The sequence below is a fragment of the Peromyscus eremicus genome, unplaced genomic scaffold (genome assembly GCF_949786415.1).
Source record: "Peromyscus eremicus unplaced genomic scaffold, PerEre_H2_v1 PerEre#2#chrX_unloc_1, whole genome shotgun sequence".
NCBI lineage: Eukaryota > Metazoa > Chordata > Mammalia > Rodentia > Cricetidae > Peromyscus > Peromyscus eremicus.
Genome location: NW_026734288.1, coordinates 6181590 through 6205637, shown reverse-complemented (window position 1 = coordinate 6205637; position 24048 = coordinate 6181590). Strand labels below are relative to the sequence as shown.

General features: G+C 37.7%; 2 pseudogenes; one reads left to right on the top strand and one right to left on the bottom strand.

The window, feature by feature from the left end:
• LOC131900957 (zinc finger protein 431-like) overlaps window positions 1-8263 on the top strand; it is a 30716-nt pseudogene extending 22453 nt beyond the window's left edge.
• Window positions 8264-12661: 4398 nt separating this feature from the next.
• On the bottom strand, window positions 12662-13245 carry LOC131900994 (PRELI domain containing protein 3B-like; annotated as a pseudogene).
• Between the last annotated feature and the right edge of the window lie 10803 nt (window positions 13246-24048).

The following is a 24048-nucleotide window of genomic DNA, read 5'->3' as shown; positions in this document are numbered from 1 at the left end:
ACTTTTAAAATTAGGTGTGGAGTAAGAAACAATGTGGTAGATCTGAAGACACCCTAACTGGTCTTTTAGAAGATGTGGTAAAGTGAGTCCCAGGAAAGGTGCAAAGCTACACATAGAAACCCTGTCTCAGAAAACCAAAAAAAAAAAAAAGAAGATGTGGTGAGTAGTTGAACAGAGGGTGTCTGGCACAGTTGGGTGATGGGACTCAGATATGAGGACAGTAGGGGAGGGTTGTGGGGGATGCTCTTTGGAATCCACAAAAGACATTAAAAGGAAGAGGAGAAGCTGCAGCTAGAGTTCTGTTTCAGCCCTCAGGGTAACCATGAGTATTGGATCCCTGAGAGTGGGGAAGGTGTGTGAATAGTATTCCTGGTACCATACCCAACATCTTAAAACTGATTCATTAGGTTCCCAGGGATCATTTACTTACTTATTCTCTTATTTAGAATTCTGTTGTGGCTGATCTGTGAAAGACTTTTAGTTTATTGGTTAAAAAGTAGTATGTGGGTTGCAAATGTCACTCAGCAAGTATTCTTGGGAGAGTTCAGATAGAAGCAGTCAAGTTTAGAGGCTTATAATTCCCTGCTATTCCAGATCCAGGGGATCTGACCTGATCTTTGCTCTGTCACCTATACACACATGGAAAATATTTTTTCTCTTACATACCAGTATACACAAAAAATGGATCTAGACTTGTTCTCAAAAGTTTGTAAGACTTATAAAAAAAGACTTATAAAGGAAATCAGGCTGTTTTAAGTATATAATAGAATCATACAATATTTACTTTAAAAAAATATTGTCTTTCATTTGGTATATTTTTTTTTATTTCCTCACTCTGATATAGGTTTACATCTAATCTTTAATCATAGGAAATCAAATTGTTTTAAATTTTCTAACAGACATCTATTCTTTATCAAAGGAGAATGAGATAGTATTAGTAACCAAAACTGTTTTCTACAATGTAGAAATATCAGGCTTCAAGTGAATGATTCCAGTTTTGGTGGAACAGTCTTCTCACTCAACCCATTTTCTATTATTGGTGAAGGACAGAACTGGAGTGCACAGGTTGAGTGGTGGTCAGTGATTTCTTTGATTTTGATTTTCATTAGAAACTTATAAATATTTTTCAAGGGACAATGTTATATTTGTAAGTCTGTCTCTCTGTCTCCTTTTTATCACTGGTACCATCTGTGTTGTGTGAGGTTTCTTTTTTTATTAGTTATGATATAGTTATATTGTTTCTCTGGCAAATGATGGAACTTCACTTATTTTTATAATATGGAAAATTAATATATTATGTTAACATCTCCTTAGGTTTTTCATTTGGAGATTTTCTGTAGATGAACAATTTCAGTTTTCTCTTCTTGATCTCAGAAATTTGTATTTCTTCATTCCTTGGTGTATCTGTATTGCTACTTGTTATCATTTTTTTTTTTGTTATTTAAGTTGTTGATGTAGTTGATTCATTGGGTTTGGGTTTGGAAAATCTCATATATTATTTTCTCTGTGTCCTACTTACTTTCAGATGTCAACATTTCAGAGCCCACAGTCACCTTTGGGAACATCTTTTGAAAATGTGCCCCAACAGAACACCTAGTTGCTAAGTCTGTGAAAGATTTTGTTGATTGATGATTTATGGGTGATTGCCCTTCCACTGAGTATGCAATATCCCTAAGAATGTTGGCTTGCACTAGATAAGACAGCAAGCTTGGCATAAGACAATGACTATGTCAGAGAGAAAGCCTGGAAACAAAGATTTCTCATGGTTTTTGCCTTCAGTTGCTAGATTGAATATCTATTCTAAACACTGACAATGATGGATTGTGATCTGGAAGAATGAGGCAAATAAACATGTTTGTTACCTAGGTGCTTTTGTGTAGTGAACAGAATCAGAGCAAGAAAAAAGCAAGTTGTAACAGAATGTGATAAACCAAAAGTGATTTTGTTGTCCAAAGGTCCTGGGAATGATGACTTTTGGGGGCAATGTTGAGCACCTCAAAATTTAAATGTCAAAGGAAATAGAAAGCTGCACACAGAGCTTAATTGGTTCTTCTTATAGTACATTGAATAAAGTACTGTTAAAAGTATTATGAACAGTGGAGGTACAGGTCAAAGGATTTCAGGAGAATTAAAATGGAGGTAATTTATGTGATATTTTGCCTCCTAACTTCTTATTTTGCCCATTTCCTCAAGAAATTGAGTAAGGCTGAATTAAAGAAAAATAATGGGACTGATTTCTTAGATGGACTATTGACTCTCTTGGATAGCTATTACTTATGATTCATTCAATACTACATTAAAAAATCAAGAAATGGATCATAAAGAAATGAAAAGTTTATGGGTTGTAGAGGAAAAACAGCACTATGAATTTGTAGAAGGTAGTCAAGTGCTGAAAAGTGTCAGCAACTTTCAGGGAGAGTATCACCATTCAAAAGAAGGCCCTTACTCTACTTTGGAAGCCTAGCAATGTGCCCTAAGGGTAAGAATCCCTCCTTCTATGCACTCAATTAATAGAGGGATTAAGCAAAGTGATTGCCAGTCCAAGGAAGCAACTTTATTCAAAGCCTGCCCCAACACTGGTTCACGCATGGCAGGGGATATCACAACTAAGAAGCCAAATTTGGGGGAATCACTGATGTTGAACTGGTTCTAAATACCAGAATGATGCAAAATTTAAGATTATACATTCTTAGTCTGCATTTTCATGTCAGCTCTGTTGTAGGCATCTGTGTTTGGTATGGTAAGAGCTCCAGTGAGGAGAGTGTCTAAGTTCATTTCATGACACTATGATGATGAAGCCTGGGTTGCAATTTAGAACCATAACATGTTGAGATACTTAAGGGATGAGACATCTTCCAAGAAGAGCTGCATATATTGAGTGGAAGTAACCAAAGAGAGAGATGTATGGGAAGTTGTGGGAAGAGAGACATCTAAGCCCTTTGAAAATGAAACCCCATGTCTCTGACACAGAGCTACCAGATTGAATGGTTGCCCTGCTGGGTTTCAGTCTTCTCTGTGTCTTTCCTTACTATGTCTCAGTTGCTCTCACTTGAAATGGGAAAGGGTTTTCTGTGCCATTTATATGTTGGAAATATTTAAATTGTTTTCAGGTTGTATAAGATGACACAGTCAAGAATTTGTCTTGTGTGTCAAAAGTGATTTTGGACATTTGAACAGTGTAGGGGCTGTTGCAGAATATGATCTTCATTGAAGTGACTAAATGCATGTTCTTCATGAATGATCCTGAACCTATAGTGACCTGGGTCAGAATCTAGTCAACTGAATGAAATGCTCCCAGATAGGGTGAGGTGTTTGAACATGTATCTGTCCTTGACAGCTTTCTTTGGGGTTCTTGTAGAACCTCAAGTAGGAGTAACCTCTCTGGATGAAATTTCTATTGGGGGTATGATATATGTCTCTATAGCCTTAAGTCATTTCTTTTCTGTTTCTACTATGTTTTGTTTGAAATGAATCAGCCAGCTTCCTTCTTGTGCTGTCATGACTTCAGCAACATTATAGATGGTATTACTTAATCACATAAGATACAATTAAACAAATTGGTATTCAATGTTAAGCCATTTTGCTAGCCTGATTTTTTTTTAAATTTTGATGTTTTTATATTTGTTTCTGATGACAAACATTTTCTGTGTAGCCCTGACTGTCCTACTGTCCTAAGCATAGTTCTATACACCAAGCTGGCCTTGAACTCAGAGATTCACCCAACTCTTGCTCCCGCATGCTGAGATGAAATGTCCAATATTCATATATATATATATATATATATATATATATATATATATATATATATATATATATATATCATGTCCAGCATATGCCATTTTTTTGAACTTTACCCCCAGCTTGAATTTTGAAATTTGGCAGAGGATATCATTCTCATTTCCAGGTTGGCAGTATTTATGACAGTCATAGAGCCTGGAAATTTTGAATAATTAAATTACAAGTGTGTAACATTTTTCCTGCTCATTGTGTTTGCTTTGTTTTTCAGTAACTATGATTCTTTTGCCTCTATACATAGATATGCAATGCACATATGCCTGGCCCTCACAGTACTCAAAAGAGGGTCTTAGAATCTCTGAGCTTAGAATAATGAACAGTTGTGAGATCCCCCATGTTAGTACTGGCAATTGAACCCATCTGTACACAAGACTAGCAACAGCTCTTAACTTCTGACTCATCTGGCCTGCCCTGTGATGATTATTTATAACCAACAGTGATATTGCTCATGTTATCATCTGTCTATTTGTAACTGTTTAAATAAAAAGTTCCTTATAGTAAGATTTCTTAAAGTACTGTTTAAGCTGGAGCAATTCAGATTTCTAGAAGATGAATACAGAACTGGAGTAAATGCTTAACTCTTTGTAGCAACTTCAGTAAAGAAACAGTCTCCGTTTATCCTATGTTTTTTGTACATATGATTGATGTTTGCAGTGCAGACGAGTTCTTAATATTTACTTTTTACTGTCCTGGATTTGATTGCATAGACTAGGCTAGCTTTCAACTCAGAAGCACATATACCTGACTCTGCTCTCTGGTTTCTGGGATTAATAGCATGAGCCAATACACCAAGCTTACTCATCATTTTTGTAGTTAGTAATTATTCATACAATTTCATTGATGTGTACTCAGTGGTCTTGATGTGTTTGCTTTTCTCTATGTCTGTTAATTGGCAATTCTCTTTCATTCTTAAATAAATTGACGATTATATTGTAATGTCTGAGTTAAAGAATAATAGTGGGAAGCACCAGAATTATATGACTATATTGTCAAGAAGCATGCATTTATAATGTTGTTGGCATCATGCTTTTTTTTTTTGGTTTTTTGAGACAGGGTTTCTCTGTGTAGCTTTGTGCCTCTCCTTGAACCCACTTAGTAGCCCAGGATAGCCTCGAACTCACAGAAATCTGCCTGGCTTTGCCTCCTGATTAAAGGTGTGCACGACCACCAATGGGCCATGCTTTTGGTTATATACAAATGTATGACATACTTACATACAGCATATTTTAGGATGCCATGACCTATAATGATGTGCACATCAACTTCACTCAGGAGGAGTGGGCATTGCTGGATCTTTCACAGAAGAATATCTACAAAGATATGATGCTGGAGACATATATGAACCTCACTACTAGAGGTAAATTTTCATTCATATTTTAATTTAAGGCAAAAATTGTTTTTTGGTTATTGATACTCTTCTGTAATTCTGATTGAGAATGAGGCAGAATGAGGTAACTAAATCCGGAAAGATTCTAAGGATCACTGAAGATAGTAAATCAAATTTTGCACAATTCCTGTAATATTTTATGAATTCTCTCATTCTATATTTTAGGATACAATTGGGGAAATCTTGAAGTTGAAGAACATTGTGAAAGCTCTCAAAGACATGAAAGGTAATTTTTATGTACATGCTGATACAAAGGTGCCTCTGGATATATTTTATTGTATTTGAAAGTTTTAAAGAAATGCAACAGTGTAAATAATCATAGCTTAAATTACATTCATGATCTTTAAATGCTCACAATCCATATACATCAAAGGCAGGTAAATGAATTGTGTTGGCAGGTTATTTATTTTAGAAGGAAGACAAGGAATCAATACCTTAACAGATATGAGCATTTGAATTATAGTTTTATCAGAGCTATGCTGTGGAGTTGACCACCCATGTAGTTTCATATGACTCTTTTTACCAGAGGTATACATATTAAATATGTGATAAGTGTATGTCCAAAACCTTCTAATAAACAAATACTCCATATTAAAGCTAGTGTTACTCTCTAGTTTATCTGACACTGCTAAGTTTGGGGAGATGAGTCTTAAGAGTCAAGAGTTAAGGGGGGATTGTTGTGAAGAAGCCTTAAAACCTATGTCACATGTATATGAGGAACAAAAAGGTCAAGCTGTGTGGAGACAATGTAGAAACTTTTTATTTGTTACTCTTCATTTACTCGGTATAGAATATGTCACTCTGGGTACAAGCCATATGAACATAGCAATATGGAAAAAAGCAATATATCCCTTTTCATCTCAAAAAAAATTATAAGTTATGTACCAGTCTCATATTGAGTAGAATTGCTTAATGTGATTCAAGTTTACACATAATTGGTTTTCCAATTAACTGGGAATACATCTACAAACAAACTGAAGAAAAGTCCTTTGAGTATTGGGAATGTGTAAAGTTTCTGTCTCTCCTGGTTCATTGAGAAAATGTAGTAGATTCATGGTATAGAAACAGGTATTAATAAAATTAAGTGAGGTAAAGGTCTAAATACTTCCAATTCTTTTCATATATATGAAAAATCTCATTGGGAAAATCATTCCATATATGTGATCCATGTAATGAAGACTATAAACATCGTAGGCATCTTCAAAAGAGCAAAATAATCCTTAATGAAGGGGAACAACATAAGTACAAGCAAAGTGATAAAAACTTATGATCCAATTTCTCTTTACATTTACACAAAAATGTAAAATTAATTCACACAAAATAAAGATGTAAAAGAGTAATGAATATGGTACAGCTGTTACATTTTCAAATTATCTTTGCAGACCTGAAAGAAGTCAAACTGGAGAGAAACCATATGAATGTAATCAATGTGGTAAAGCCTTTCCTCATCATAGTACTCTTCATTTGCAAAAAAGAAGACATACTAGAGAGAAACTCTATGAACATAATCAGTGTGGGAAAGCCTTTGCACAACATAGTATTTTTCAAGTGCTTGAAAGTACAGATATTGGAGAGAAACTGTATGAATGTAATCAGTGTGGTAAAGCCTTTGCTCAAAACAGTGTTCTTCAAAGGCATGAAAGAACACACAGTGGAGAAAAACCCTATGAATGTAAACAGTGTGATAAATCCTTTGCACATAACAGACATCTTCAAAGGCATATAAGAACACACACTGGAGAGAAACCATATGAATGCAATCACTGTGGTAAAGCCTTTGCAGATAATAGTCATCTTCAAAGGCATGAAAGAACACATACTGGAGAGAAACCTTATGGATGCAATCACTGTAGTAAAGCCTTTGCAGATCATAGTCACCTTCAAAGGCATGAAAGAACACATACTGGAGAGAAACCCTATGAATGCAATCACTGTGGTAAAGCCTTTGCAGATCACAGTCACCTTCAAAGGCATGATAGAACACATACTGGAGAGAAACCCTATGAATGCAATCACTGTGGTAAAGCCTTTGCAGATTATAGTCATCTTCAAAGGCATGAAAGAACACATACTTGAGAGCAACCTTATGAATGCAATCATTGTGGTAAAGCCTTTGCAGAACATAGTCACCTTCAAAGACATGAAAGAACACATACTGGAGAGAAACCCTATCAATGTAAACAGTGTGATAAATCCTTTGCACATAACAGACATCTTCAAAGGCATAAAAGAACACATACTGGAGAGAAAACCTATGAACGCAATCACTGTGGTAAAGCCTTTGCAGATTACAGTCACCTTCAAAGGCATGAAAGAACACATACTGGAGAGAAACCCTATGAAGGCAATCACTGTGGTAAAGCCTTTGCAGATCATAGTCATCTTCAAAGGCATGATAGAACACATATTGGAGAGAAACCCTATCAATGCAATCACTGTGGTAAAGCCTTTGCAGATTATAGTCATCTTCAAAGGCATGAAAGAACACATACTCGAGAGAAACCTTATGAATGCAATCATTGTGGTAAAGTCTTTGCAGATCATAGTCACCTTCAAAGACATGAAAGAACACATACTGGAGAGAAACCCTATCAATGTAAACAGTGTGATAAATCCTTTGCACATAACAGACATCTTCAAAGGCATAAAAGAACACATACTGGAGAGAAAACCTATGAACGCAATCACTGTGGTAAAGCCTTTGCAGATTACAGTCACCTTCAAAGGCATGAAAGAACACATACTGGAGAGAAACCCTATGAATGCAATCACTGTGGTAAAGCCTTTGCAGATCATAGTCATCTTCAAAGGCATGATAGAACATATACTGGAGAGAAACCCTGTCAATGCAATCACTGTGGTAAAGCCTTTGCAGATCACAGTCACCTTCAAAGGAAATATAGAACACATATTGGAGAGAAACCCTATGAATGCAATCACTGTGGTAAAGCCTTTGCAGATTATAGTCATCTTCAAAGGCATGAAAGAACACATACTGGAGAGAAACCTTATGAATGCAATCATTGTGGTAAAGCCTTTGCAGATCATAGTCACCTTCAAAGGCATGAAAGAACACATACTGGAGAGAAACCCTATCAATGTAAACAGTGTGATAAATCCTTTGCACATAACAGACATCTTCAAAGGCATAAAAGAACACATACTGGAGAGAAAACCTATGAACGCAATCACTGTGGTAAAGCCTTTGCAGATTACAGTCACCTTCAAAGGCATTAAAGAACACATACTGGAGAGAAACCCTATGAAGGCAATCACTGTGGTAAAGCCTTTGCAGATCATAGTCATCTTCAAAGGCATGATAGAACACATACTGGAGAGAAACCCTATGAATGCAATCACTGTGGTAAAGCCTTTGCAGATCACAGTCACCTTCAAAGGCATGATAGAACACATATTGGAGAGAAACCCTATGAATGCAATCACTGTGGTAAAGCCTTTGCAGATTATAGTCATCTTCAAAGGCATGAAAGAATACATACTGGAGAGAAACCTTATGAATGCAATCATTGTGGTAAAGCCTTTGCAGATCATAGTCACCTTCAAAGGCATGAAAGAACACATACTGGAGAGAAACCCTATCAATGTAAACAGTGTGATAAATCCTTTGCACATAACAGACATCTTCAAAGGCATAAAAGAACACATACTGGAGAGAAAACCTATGAATGCAATCACTGTGGTAAAGCCTTTGCAGATCATAGTCACCTTCAAAGGCATGAAAGAACACATACTGGAGAGAAACCCTATGAGTGCAATCACTGTGGTAAAGCCTTTGCAGATCATAGTCATCTTCAAAGGCATGATAGAACACATACTGGAGAGAAACCCTATGAATGCAATCACTGTGGTAAAGCCTTTGCAGATCACAGTCACCTTCAAAGTCATGATAGAACACATATTGGAGAGAAACCCTATGAATGCAATCACTGTGGTAAAGCCTTTGCAGATTATAGTCATCTTCAAAGGCATGAAAGAACACATACTTGAGAGCAACCTTATGAATGCAATCATTGTGGTAAAGCCTTTGCAGAACATAGTCACCTTCAAAGACATGAAAGAACACATACTGGAGAGAAACCCTATCAATGTAAACAGTGTGATAAATCCTTTGCACATAACAGACATCTTCAAAGGCATAAAAGAACACATACTGGAGAGAAAACCTATGAACGCAATCACTGTGGTAAAGCCTTTGCAGATTACAGTCACCTTCAAAGGCATGAAAGAACACATACTGGAGAGAAACCCTATGAAGGCAATCACTGTGGTAAAGCCTTTGCAGATCATAGTCATCTTCAAAGGCATGATAGAACACATATTGGAGAGAAACCCTATCAATGCAATCACTGTGGTAAAGCCTTTGCAGATTATAGTCATCTTCAAAGGCATGAAAGAACACATACTCGAGAGAAACCTTATGAATGCAATCATTGTGGTAAAGTCTTTGCAGATCATAGTCACCTTCAAAGACATGAAAGAACACATACTGGAGAGAAACCCTATCAATGTAAACAGTGTGATAAATCCTTTGCACATAACAGACATCTTCAAAGGCATAAAAGAACACATACTGGAGAGAAAACCTATGAACGCAATCACTGTGGTAAAGCCTTTGCAGATTACAGTCACCTTCAAAGGCATGAAAGAACACATACTGGAGAGAAACCCTATGAATGCAATCACTGTGGTAAAGCCTTTGCAGATCATAGTCATCTTCAAAGGCATGATAGAACATATACTGGAGAGAAACCCTGTCAATGCAATCACTGTGGTAAAGCCTTTGCAGATCACAGTCACCTTCAAAGGAAATATAGAACACATATTGGAGAGAAACCCTATGAATGCAATCACTGTGGTAAAGCCTTTGCAGATTATAGTCATCTTCAAAGGCATGAAAGAACACATACTGGAGAGAAACCTTATGAATGCAATCATTGTGGTAAAGCCTTTGCAGATCATAGTCACCTTCAAAGGCATGAAAGAACACATACTGGAGAGAAACCCTATCAATGTAAACAGTGTGATAAATCCTTTGCACATAACAGACATCTTCAAAGGCATAAAAGAACACATACTGGAGAGAAAACCTATGAACGCAATCACTGTGGTAAAGCCTTTGCAGATTACAGTCACCTTCAAAGGCATTAAAGAACACATACTGGAGAGAAACCCTATGAAGGCAATCACTGTGGTAAAGCCTTTGCAGATCATAGTCATCTTCAAAGGCATGATAGAACACATACTGGAGAGAAACCCTATGAATGCAATCACTGTGGTAAAGCCTTTGCAGATCACAGTCACCTTCAAAGGCATGATAGAACACATATTGGAGAGAAACCCTATGAATGCAATCACTGTGGTAAAGCCTTTGCAGATTATAGTCATCTTCAAAGGCATGAAAGAATACATACTGGAGAGAAACCTTATGAATGCAATCATTGTGGTAAAGCCTTTGCAGATCATAGTCACCTTCAAAGGCATGAAAGAACACATACTGGAGAGAAACCCTATCAATGTAAACAGTGTGATAAATCCTTTGCACATAACAGACATCTTCAAAGGCATAAAAGAACACATACTGGAGAGAAAACCTATGAATGCAATCACTGTGGTAAAGCCTTTGCAGATCATAGTCACCTTCAAAGGCATGAAAGAACACATACTGGAGAGAAACCCTATGAGTGCAATCACTGTGGTAAAGCCTTTGCAGATCATAGTCATCTTCAAAGGCATGATAGAACACATACTGGAGAGAAACCCTATGAATGCAATCACTGTGGTAAAGCCTTTGCAGATCACAGTCACCTTCAAAGTCATGATAGAACACATATTGGAGAGAAACCCTATGAATGCAATCACTGTGGTAAAGCCTTTGCAGATTACAGTCACCTTCAAAGGCATGAAAGAACACATACTGGAGAGAAACCCTATGAATGTAATCTGTGTGGTAAAGCGTTTGCAGATCACAGTAATTTTAAAACACATGAAATAACACATACTGGAAAGAAATCCTATGAATGTAATCTGTGTAATAAAGCCTTTGCATATCACAGTTATCTTCAAATACATAAAAGGAGACATACAGGAGAGAAACCCTATAAATGTAACCAATGTGTTAAAGCCTTTGCACAACACAGATATCTTCAAAGCCATAAAAGAAAGCATACTGGAGAGAAACCATATGAATGTAATCAATGTAGTAAAGCCTATGAACATCAAAGTCATCTTCAAAGGCATGCAAAAATACGTACTGGAGAGAAAACCTATGAATGTAATCAATGTGGTAAAGCCTTTGCAGATCACCATCATTTTAAAGCACTTGAAACAATGCATGCTGGAAAGAAACCCTTTGAATGTAGTCTGTGTAATGAAGCCTTTTTACATTACAGTCATCTTCAAAGGCATACAAGAACACATACTTGAATGAAACCCTATGAATGTAATCAGTGTAGTAAAGCCTTTTCACATTACAGTTGTCTTCAAGTATATAAAAACAGACATGCAGGAGAGAAACCTTATTAATGTAACCAATGCAGTAAAGCCTTTCCTTGTAACAGTGATTTTTCCCCCAAAAGTAATTATATTCAAATAACCTGACACATCATGTCTTAACAAAAACCATGATTTTGTCATGTGGCAATTTATAAGTTAAGTAAATGTGAAATGCTAAGAGATGTGAACAGATGCTTTTTGTCTCAGGGTTCTGTTTAAGAGTGATGGGACACTCAGGTAATGACTTTATTTTCTCAGTTAACATAACCAGCCCACAGTAGAGCATGCAAATCACAAAGTACAAATTCAAGAAGGGAATGCCTTTACTAAGTCACAAAACTTTGACAAATCAATACAGTACTCGTTAATACAATAAAATACTATTTTTGCTGGATTCAGAGATTACCTTAGTGATAATTTTCACTCCAAAAATATCATTTAAATCCAAATCCAAACACTGGTTTACAACAGGGCAAGTTATTTTATACAAATTAATGTCATTTGAAATTATACAATTTCTCTTTTTAAAGGGAATTCCTCAGGCAGGTGGTTCTTGTTCACTGCATCAGTCAACTCTGTAGATGCCAGGGCAGCTGGACTGTGTTCTGGTTGGTCCACAGCCAGGTAGTTTTCTCGTACCTAAAAGGCTCTAAGTTTCTCCCTAAGGAGACTCAATCAACATGGCTTTCTTCTAAGTACTTAAACAACAACAGACCAACCCATTAATTGTTCACATGGACACAAGACTCTCCTTTACTCAGTTCCCTCAAGCCCTTCCACCACAGATGATCACTTTGATTTAGAAGCTCTCCATATTTTGATCAAAAGTCACAGCCTTACCCCAGCTCATTAAAAAAAAAAGAAAAAAAATCTACCTAAAATAGCAGTATCTTTTAAATAAAAAATAAATATGATGTCAGCCTGAAGAGTCCTGGGGGCCCTTTAGCTGCACACCAATTTCCATTGTCATTTTTCTAGCAACACTGCTCCAGCCGGCATTGGTGTCCTTATGCTTCCTCTTGTTGATGCTGTCAATTTTTCAATTTCGGCATTCAGTTTGTGTATCACCAATTCTATTGCTTCTCGGCCTTTGTTAGCATTGGAAGATATGGCGCTTGCCATGAGTACTTCAAGGTAGCTGCTGAGGCTGACCCCTTTCACAGTGATGATGGCTTTTTGGGTCAGGACAGTTTTCTCTGAGTCCTGGGGGTGCGGCCTGTGTGTGAGCCTCTCGTCTAGAGAGACCATATTTGTAAATGATATGTTAGTGGACTTCAGCTCCATTGTCTTTCTTACCGGGTCAACTTCAGAATGCTCTTGCACGTACATTTTTGTACTTGCGGAACCACTAAGGGACTTCACAATGGAAGGTAGGCCCCACTCTGTGATGAGGAGTCTATGGCTGTGCAGCTTTTCAGAGGGATTGACATGTCTAACACATCAATGCCAACCACACTTGGGTTCATGGGGTTTGGGTATTTCTGCATTGCAGCTGTGGTAACCATTTCCCATGGGTGGTCAAAGACATGCTCCAAAGTCGAGATCTTCATGGCGCCAGCCACCTGACCAGTGTCCTGCGGCGTCCCGGGACGATGAGGCACATAAGTTCACCGGTCCTGCCCTGTCCCGGCTGGCCAGCCTCACAGCCGTAACTGATCTTAAAGTGCATAAAAGAACACATACTGGAGAGAAACCCTATGAATGTAAACATTGTGATAAAGCCTTTGCTCAAAACAATGTTCTTCAAATGCATGAAAGAACACATACAGGAGAGAAATCATGTGAAAGTAATCAGTGTGGTAAAGCCTTTGAACATCACAATCATCTTCAAAGGCATACAAGAACACATACTGCAATGGAATCCTACAAATGTAATCAGCGTGGTAAAGAATTTGAACATGACAGTAAACTTAGAATACATAAAAGAACACATACTGGAGAAGAACCCTACAAGAGTAATACTATTAGTGTATAATTGCTGTCTTAAAGCATGTGAATATAACATTAGATTTTGAAAATCTAAAGAAACTCATACCAAAGGAAATGTGATTACAAAGATTTGGTAAGATCTTTAGCCAACACACTTACATTAAGTACACAAGATTTTTCTTGAGAGAAATATCTCACAGGTGTCAAAAATCTCTTCAAACAGTATTTGGCTTATACCTGCAAATTCACACGGAAGAAAGAATTATGGATTTAAAGAATATGGTAACTAATTTAGATTTCATACTTCAATTACATGAGATAATGAATCCATGTGTAAAAGTTCATGAATGTGTACTAATTTATTTCTGTTGCTCTGATATATCATGTCAATGTGAACATATGAAAGTGGTTAATTGGCCATTGGTTCCAGACTGATACAGGGTCAGAATGAAAGTGACATGGAAACAAGTATCATACATGGCAGCTACAGTAGGAAACTGAAAATTCCCATCCTTAATCTGCAATATAAACATAAAGTGTAAAAGGGAAATGGTAAACTCTTAGACCAACCCACCGTGACATATTTCTTGCCACAGGGCAGCATTTTCTAAATAATCCCAAATAATCCCACAAACTGAACATGATTGATTTCTCTGATGTCAATCCTACATGCTTGCTTTCTGTTACACAAACCAATACACGATGCAGAGAAATTCTGTAAGCATTTAGATTCCTCAATACCTTTGTGACTAGAATTACAGAAGAAGAACATGAGTAAAAATTAGTTTAAGAGTTGTTTTAATTTTAATTATGTGATATCTTTCTGTACTTGTGCATGTTCATTCTTGTTCCCAAGAAGATTAGACCTTTGGAACTTCTTGTTGTTTTGATTACTGCAAGTTTTCAAAATCCTGACTTTGTTCCTGGGAATGAGCTTGTATTAAGATACTGCCATGTCTCTAGCCCTGTAAGTATTTTAGAGCTTTTTTTGTCATATTTATATTAGAAAATAGGGAAAAGGTCATAGAAGAGAAAAATCCTTTTCATATAAACATTTGGTAAAACTTTAGACATCACAGTTTTCTTCATATTCAAGACAAAATCTTCTAACATTCCTTTTTCATTTCTTTGAAGTAAGTAAATTACTAAAAATGTTCACTAAAGACTCATGTGAAGATCACATTATGGCTTCTATTTTGCAACATTTGATGTATAAAGTGGCTATATGTTTGGCAAATCCATTTAGTGAATTTTATTTTGTGGTTCATCTATACCTTCTGTGACTTTTGTTCATGTTCTATTGTGCTTTCACTTAATGAGTGGTATTTTTCTGCTGCAATGTATAGAATAATGGTTATCATGTAAGTGGTCTATTTGTATTTAAATATGAGGCAGAATGTGAACATAATTTTCAAGTAAGAATGTCTGTGAAAGGGTGGTGGGTTTTTGTTCCTAGTTTTATTTTTCATAAATTCCCTTGAAATGCTCATTGTTTTCCAGCCTGGCTTGTGTGTCAGTAATTAGTCAAGGATATGCTTGAACTCATAATCCTAATGTTTCAGTCTCCTAAGTACAAGTCTAAGTATAGATGATGCACTCCCAACATTTTCTATATTGTCAAAACTTTTTAACAATTTTAATGTTAAAATACTTAATAGAGAATATGAAATAAAATTAAATACCTCATGTGTGTATGCAAAGAAAAATTTTATTATATGTATAAATTAAATACCTTATGTGTGTATGCAAAGAAACATTTTATTATATGTATTTCCTTGACATTAAGGTTTTCTTTGCAATTTTATCAGTTACTGTTCATTTTGTTCTTATTAAATCACTTTCTCCTTTAGCTCAGGTTTTATTCACACACTATAATTGAGAATTGCTTAGATCATTTAATCCTCACTGTGCTGTTGAGGACTGTGATGATAGTCACACCATTCCTTCTAGTCTGGGTCTTAACCAGTCAGTGAGTAAGAAAAATAAACCAATGAATGAATGTCTTCCAAACTCTGGCATTTCTGGAAACTTACAAGTAAAGAGAGACTTGTGCAATAATTGAGTTGACAGACTAATGTTAATCAGGTTTAGACAGAGCAAAGAAATGGGTGAGCAAGAAAATAGGTGAAAGCTTTTTTGTTATGACAGTAGATGACATCAGCAATGAGTACTGAAGTTATCTGTGCTAGATAGTCAATAATTGTACTGTCTGCTCATGGATCAAGCAATCAAGAATCTAGTTCAAGAACTGAACTTTCATGAAACCAAATTACTGTAGTCACTCTAGTTGAACCAAAATAGGAGACCTGGATAAAATGGTATGTTCCTGACTAATAAGATTGTGATTTTCTAGGTATAAGATGTTTAGCCTGAGAGAAAAGGTGTGAGCTTTCCTTGTTGTACTCTAATACAAATCTCTAGTCTCTGCAGCACAGGGCTATAAAGCCTGTTACAATTTTTTTAACATAATTTTGGGGATTACCTTTATATTGTTTCCACCAACTATTTCCTGACACTGTAACCAAGTGTTAGGCATTCCAGGCTGGATTTTGCCAGCTCAGTGAGAAGGCAAAAGAAACAGGACAATGAATATTTTAGTTCAGCCCAGGGTTTTTAATGTAGAGTGGCACTGCAGAGGTGCTTGTATGAGAATGGGAATTCATTGTCCACATATTACAACCAGTGATGTTCACAGTACAGAAAGGGAAGGAGCTGTAAAGTTTTCCAGTTTTCTCTGCAGTTTGGGTTGCAATTGTACAATTAGTTAATCAATTATAGGTGATTAATAAGTGTCCTGAGTGATCATTTCTTGGGCTCCACAGATTAGGTTCCTTGGCCAGGAGATTGACATATCTGCACTGAAATGTTAGTTCTGTACCCACGACAAAGATCCAGTTCTCCTGACCAAGGGCCCTTTTAATAGACCTTCATTACTACTTTTAACTTTTCTCCTTTGTAAGGCATGTGGAATCACTTAGCATTAGAAATCAGAGCTCCCCAAAGCTCTTTTGGCATCTTTGGTCTCTGTAAAGGATGAAAACCTCAGGATCCCAGTGACACTTCTGGCTTTTAGTTAAGAAAGGAACTGTTTACTTTTCTTTGGGTTTCTTTTTACCCTAAATTGTGTAGTTGATTTTTACCGCCAGTAATTATCAGACCTCCTGCTGAAGGTTTAAGCCTAACTTCCATTTTGGGATGGGGCAGTGACTGATGTGTTTTCTTCCAACTGAATTTCATTTATCAGGTGGAAGTATTGGGGTACTATGGTGGTATTGTATTCCCCAAAATATTGTGAACCCTAATAAACTTATCTGGGGTCAGAGAACAGAACAGTCACTAGATACCGAGGCTAGAAAATGGTGGCACTCACGCCATTAATCCTATCATTAGAGAGGGAGAAATCCATCTGGATCTCTGTGAGTTTTAGGCCACACTGGAAACAGCCAGGCATGGTGGAACATGCCTTTAATCCCAGGAAGCGATGGCAGACAGCAGAAAGGTATTTAAGGCATGAGGGACAGGAACTAGAGCAGGTTAAGCTTTTAAGCTTTTGAGAAGCAGTTCAGCTGAGACAGATTCGGATGAGGACACAGAGGCTTCCAGTCTGAGGAAACATGATCAGCTGAGGAATTGGCAAGGTGGGGTGGCTATGGCTTGTTCTGCTTCTCTGATCTTCCAGCATTCACCTCAATACCTAGCTCCAGGTTTATTCATATTAACAAGACCTTCTAACAATTAATGCTACAGGATGCCCTTCCAGAGGGCTACTTGTCAAGAACAAACTCTCACATGTAGGTGGGAAAGAAATTCCTTTGCTGGTGTCTCTCTCACATGCTGCTCAAGGGACCATTGCAGGGTCACAACCCACATTAAGTCCTGTTGTGCTATGAAGGCATCATAATTCTACAACAGAAGCATCTCCAGATTTTTGAAAAGAAGTTTTGAGTTAAGGACTCCTATATTGATAGAGGTGCATTTGAACCCTGTCTGTAGTCCCACAGGGCATTGCCCTTCTTATCCACCTGACTAACCTACCTAAATTCTTTCATTACAGGCCTGCAAGATCACAGAATTCTATAACTACACGTCTGAGTCATATAGTGGGCTGTCCATTGCAGTAACAGCAAAAAGATTTGTGTGTGTAAAATGGCTTCCCATTCAGACCTGAAGAGTAGGAACAGTCTACTGTGTACATGGCAGGGGCAACCAGACTAGAAAATACCTAGGTCAGAGGATGATGATTAAGGCAGTGAACTTCAGGGGTCTCCTTTACAAAGAAGGACTGATGGGGCATGGTGACTGTCTTTGTCTTTATTTTTCTATATGTATTATTTCACTCCATGTGAATGAAGACAGACAGAATTGGCGGGTGGCCAGTTTAGGGAGGATAGCTGGAATTACTAAGTATTCAGTTTCCAATTAGAGAACTCTCTTGTGAAAATATTTCCAATCATGATTGACATAGTTACATCAGCTGAGAGGTTTGAGACACAGGCCATTGGCTGTAACTCCATGTGTCACATTACAGTACTCATTGGCTAACACTTTCCATTGGACAAAGTCATGTTAATGGCATTACTGAGAAGTACCTACTGAGCTTCAAAGTCAGTACAGCTAAATGTTCTTCCAATTATGTTTATCATTTAATAAGTCAATTATTGGTATCATTTAAAAATTTATTTTCTTTAAATGTATTACTACTATGTTTTTCTATTTTTCAATGTTTCCTGATTTAAGAATTTCTTTCCATTTTTCTTAAGTTCTGATTATTTATTTATCTATTTATTTATTTATTTATTTATTTATTTATTTATTTATTTATATCAGTTTAGAGCAGTGATTCTCAACATTTGGTGTCATGACTCCCTTTGGGGGATTAAATGATCCTATCACAAAACTGGCCTGAGGCCACCAGAAAGCAAAGTTATTTATATTACAGTTTGTAAGAGATGCAAATGTGTAGTTATCACGTAGCATAGAAAATTATTTTATAGATAAGTGGGTCAACAAATCATGGCGAACTGTAATAAAAGGTCAGAGCATTAGGAAGTTTGAGAACCACTGATTTAGATCAATGTCTCTTGTAGCTCAGGCTTGTCTCACACTATACAATTGAGATTTGCTTTGAACATCTAAGCTTGCTTGTGTTGCCCAGTGCTGGAAAGACAGTCCTGAAACTCTTTGCAGGCTACACCTTGAATGATATTTAGGAAGAAAAAATAACCAGTTAATGAGTATCCTCCAAATAATCCAGATTTTATTGTGAATTTACAGATGAAGTAGAACCTGTGTTAGAATTGAGTTCACTGCTTAGCATTAAAGCAGGTGTCGTCACAGCAGATAAATGGATGGGCAAGAAAGAGCATGAAAGTTTTCTGCTGTGACAGTAATTGATATTAGCAGGGCTGTGTGGAGGGTCTGATCTGTTGTTCCACCTGCCTGAGAACCTGAGTTTGAAGCCCCAGCACCTACAAAAAAACAAATCCTGAAAAACAATGGGACCATCAAACCCACACAAGGAATATGGGACAATAAAAGACCATTCAAGATGTTAGTTGCCTGATACCCTGTCACAAAAGGAAGACACACTCACTTGGCCAGACAAGTTGCAGTGTGAGGAGAATGGCTTCAGGATATTCCTGCAATGTACTGGCTTCTTGTCCCATTATTGCAAACTTGAAAACCTAGCTGGGAGGGTTCTCCCCGCTCTTGAGAACTAGGAGAAAGGAATGTGCCAAACAAGGTGAACATCACCAGCAAGCCCTCAGATGGGTTAGAGCCTTAAAATTCCCTACCTATTTGACATACTGGCACTCAGTCCCTCAAGAACTGGAAAATGTGGGCTTGCTCAAAATGGCAGGCAGGGCATCTTAAAGAGGAACTTCTGGTAGGTTGGCAGGTGTCCATGATCCAGCATCATGGACCAGCAATGCAATGTGTCCAAGGTCAATGTGAGTTCTCACAGAGGCCCTGAGGAGAAACAGGAGCCCAGGATGCATATAGGGTTTGTGCTGTGGTCCTCAGGACTCAAAGGCAGGATGCAGCCTAGGGGTGTGTGAGACTAGAGAACCTGAATCTTCCTATTCAATGTCATGTGGTTTTCTCTGTGCATTTGCAGCATGTGACTCAGTGGGGATTGCCTGGAAAAAGTACCTTACATTCCCTGCAAAACTCTCTGCCTGTCTTTTCTTCTCTGCAAAGTGACTGGATTGGTTGGTGTCACCTTCAGGAGCTAACTCCACTTATTAAATTTCATGTCTCTTGTGCATACCTTTTGGTTTTATGCAGTTCTCACTCCTCTGTCTCCTGCCCTGCAATTCTGAGCATGAAACTAGCCTTTTCATGCATGCTGAATAAGTTTCCACCACGGAGCCACATCCCCAACCAGGAATCAAGTATGCTTCTTGCACAAAGCACAAGCCTCTAGCTTTGACCTCTTTCTTGGGCAAAACTATTTCTCAAGTCTAGCCAGTGACAAAAGACGTCAGGTGGAACTCAAGACTCCTGGTTTAATTCCCTCCCTGACTAAAGACCATGAAGTTGTGGCTTCCCTTCCTTCATCTTTCTGGAGTGATATGTGTTAGTTAGATGGGTCCAACATTTCACCAAGTAAGAACTGATTATGACAAGTGCTTGGCAGCCAAGATCTCTGTGTGCATCAGAGAGACAGCTACTGTCCCTTTACATGGAAAGAATGAAATTTCTGATATGCAAGCACTCACATTGACAGGTGCCTTGCGTTATCATAGAGAAAGAATTGGAGACAAAAAGAATGAGGCTTGGAATTGGGGGAGTCCATTATGATTCCTCAGAATAGGTGACTGCCACCTGGCCAAACCTGGAAAGCCTTGTCAGTGAAGAACCCATGATAACAAGAGCAGAGACCCCATCACTCTGCTCTTTGGGACACTTGCTGTGGTCCCTGCTTTTGTTTGTCTCATCTGTCTTTTCAGTCTGTCTCCAGGAGAATGTTTTTGTTCTTAGTTCACAAAATGGATTCAGGCAGGGGCTGGCTTTGGAAATGAATCCCTAGATTTATAAAACCAAGAATTTGGATGGGAGGCAAGGCTCATGTTCTAGCTCTTAGCACATGCAAGACACAGGCATCCCCAGCACACCAAGAGAGCAAAATGACAAGTCTTTGAAGCCAAACCCTCTACAATAGCATTTAATTGTGACATCTGGTGTGGCGTCTTCCTTTGTCCATATTCTACTTGTCCATCCTCTGATATTGTAGTGTCTCTGGCTTTTATCATTAGAAGGGTGGTGACCACAGATGATGACAGGTTGTGTCATGTTGAGTGGGCCACAGCATTTTCCCTTGATAGCACCAATCTGGTCTTCAGTGAACGTTTGGCTTCTGAGACTTTTCCATTTGGAAGTTTGTCTTCTTGACACTGAAATTGGCCTTTTGAGGGAAGAAAATGCCCTTGCTTCAACTGTTGACAGTATGAATACTGTTTCTTTGGTACTAGCAGGACACAAGGAAAAGTGACTATTTAACTCTGCCTTGAAAGGGTAGTCTTTCAAAAAACCTGCCTCTGAAAATGGTCTGATAGATACTCTAGGCCTGTAGCCAATTTGAATGCACCAATGATACTGAGAAATTCTAGGTGCCTGTCTAGGCTGCCAGCTGTCTCTGTCTACTCTCATAAGACTCCTGAAAGTTGCTTGTGTCTTTCTCCCATTTCTCAGGTATTATTGTCTTCCTTGTCAGGTCTTTGATTGGATTGGAGAATAACAGTCATAATTACAATCTTCTTGTATCTTAGGTAGAACATATTAAGTGTTAGATTCAGGCCCCTCAAGGTAGGACATCTTTTGGAAAAATCTCTGTAACATGACATTTACCTATGTTCCACATTCTTCTGAATTTATCATGTGTTTCTTGTTTGGTGTGGTTCCTGTTGGTGTAATTTCATCTTGTATAGGTCATTATCCCTTATTCTTCCAGAACAATATTTTTATTGTTTATATTTTATATTTATATGTATTATATTTATATTGTTTATATTATAATTTATAATCATCCCTATTGTAAATAGTTTTGTATTAGATTTAGAATTTTCTTATTTAGACAAAAGGGGGAGATGTAGTGGGTAGCTGTTCCAGATTTGACCTTAAAACACTCCCCCTAGAGTGACAGCCTGTAACTGCCACACCTTCCTAAGACCTGCCGCTGGAGCTGACATGCCCCTGGAGCTTGGCTGAGAAGGAACCCCTTAAAACTCAATGTGTGTAGGTCTTTGGCCCTTTATGTATACCACATGGTCCTGGAATCTGGATGGGAGACCAAGCCAGAGTTCTCTACTAGATTGTATCTCATCTATCCTGGATCATGTAACCAACCCCTATTGGATTTTTTATTATCTCAAAAATAAATATCTCTTGATTATCAGATAAGTTACTTGGAATTGCCTTGTTAATTACAGTAATAGATTTTCTCCAAGTCTTTGTTTACTTTAGGGGATTCATCGTTCCTCCCCACCATCCTGACCTAATTTCCCAGCAGCCTTTTTTATCTCACTGAGTATGAATTTTAAGATGGGGGAGAGCCATTCCTAAGCAATGTTTGAAAAGTTAGCCCTAAATACCTCACAAAGAAAAGTTTCTTTGAAGCATTGCTAGATCCCTGGCTTTGGAAGGAGTGGGTACTGAAAAGCTTCCCCTGTAACTCAGGTGAGGCTCCTGTGAAGGGCAACTTGAAGTGAGATAGTTAGCATGTAGGCAAAAGCTGTGACATCAGCATTGCCATACTTGGGTATTCTATGGTGTCCTGGAGAACATTGTCATCTCTTGTGATGTCACCAGTGCTGTGGTGATACCAGCAGCCTATGGGGCATTTATTCAGTGCCTTTATGGTTGAGCTATAGACATGGTGTCAAGATGAAACAAACTATTTGGAAAAGAGACTAGAGAGCAGAGAGAGACTGGAAAGACACAGAAGGAAGCTGGCCTTTGGTCCCAGTATAAAAACAGCAAGAAATAAATCTTCCAGGGGAAGCCACATTGAGCCTTGGCAGAGGATTTAGTGCTTTCTTGGAGAGAAGGTAGGCTTGAGCTAGGCTTTGAAGGAGGTAGGCTTCAAGGAGTAGGGATCAGGATGTGGGCATTTCTGGGAAGCAATGACATTATCCTAGTTCTTTGATTTCCTACAGAGCAGACACAGAGTCAAGAGTTTCTGGTCATTAGTTTGGCAGAGATCTAGAAATTGTCCAGGCTGCATATACTGTAAGTTATTGAAGTGCTTAAAGATTACCTACCTAATTGAAATATACCTTTTTACACCTAAAAACTTAATAACTAACATAACTATAAGTTTGATTACCCTAGATAACTATTAATCTTCATTTCCTAATTATTACAATTTTAAGTGAGTTGTTAAACATAGTACATTAAATAAGAGTAGAGATACATACAATATAACAAATTAACTTTAAATTTGTATTAATAAACTAAATTCTACCACAAAGTAAAATGTTTTAAACAAGTTGTTGCTCTTTCAATGTAGATTCATTAATCTAACGTTTTATCCTATTATATCTATACTATCCTCTTTTCTTTTTTAGAGAGGAATTGCATTTGTAACCAACCCCTTTAAATAAAAATAAATATTTATAAATAATATTTTGGGAATTTGGGCATAGCTTCTCATACTACTCCTTGCTTCATGGGGCATTTGCATACTTAGGGGAATCCTGAGAAAATTAACAATTATAGTTAAACTTTGGCTGTAGTCTATGAGGATGGATTGTCTCACCCAGTTGCTTTGAAGCTGATTTTGGATGTTGGAACATGTGAAGACCTTTCAGGGGGTTTTATAACTTCATATATTCCTTTTCTTTCCCAGGCCTATGTACATTTTTACACACATTATAAACATTTCAGAGTTTTATTCCATCTGAATATGTCTTATCGTGAATCTGTAATCCTTCTATTTCCAGGAGAGATTTTAAACTGTTAAACTGCATTGCTAGGATGAAAAGCAGCAGCCTTGGCTGTTGACTTCACTCACCTCAGATTCCCAACATGGTGAAGGTAATTTACTTCCAGCTCTGTGAGTCAGGCTCTTTTCTGACTCTGGAAGGCATTGGGTTGATGTCTCCATCAAGGAGCATATAGCTAGAAACTTTTTTGTCTACAGTAGCGAAAGCTAAATCCACCACACAGAATGCTGTGCAGCTTGTCGACAGCACAATGTACCATGTTGAGAACCCATCATGGTGGGCTCTAGCCCACATGCCTTGAACCCACCATACTGTATCTTAAGTCTGTATGGCACTGCTTGCCCAAGAGACAGAACTAGGAAGAACTTTTTAAATCCATTTTAGAATCTTTTTTAAAAGCTCAGGTTTTGCATGGAAATTCTTGCTATCACATCTGGGTGCCAAATGTACTCAGAAGGTTTCTATGGTCTTGCCTGG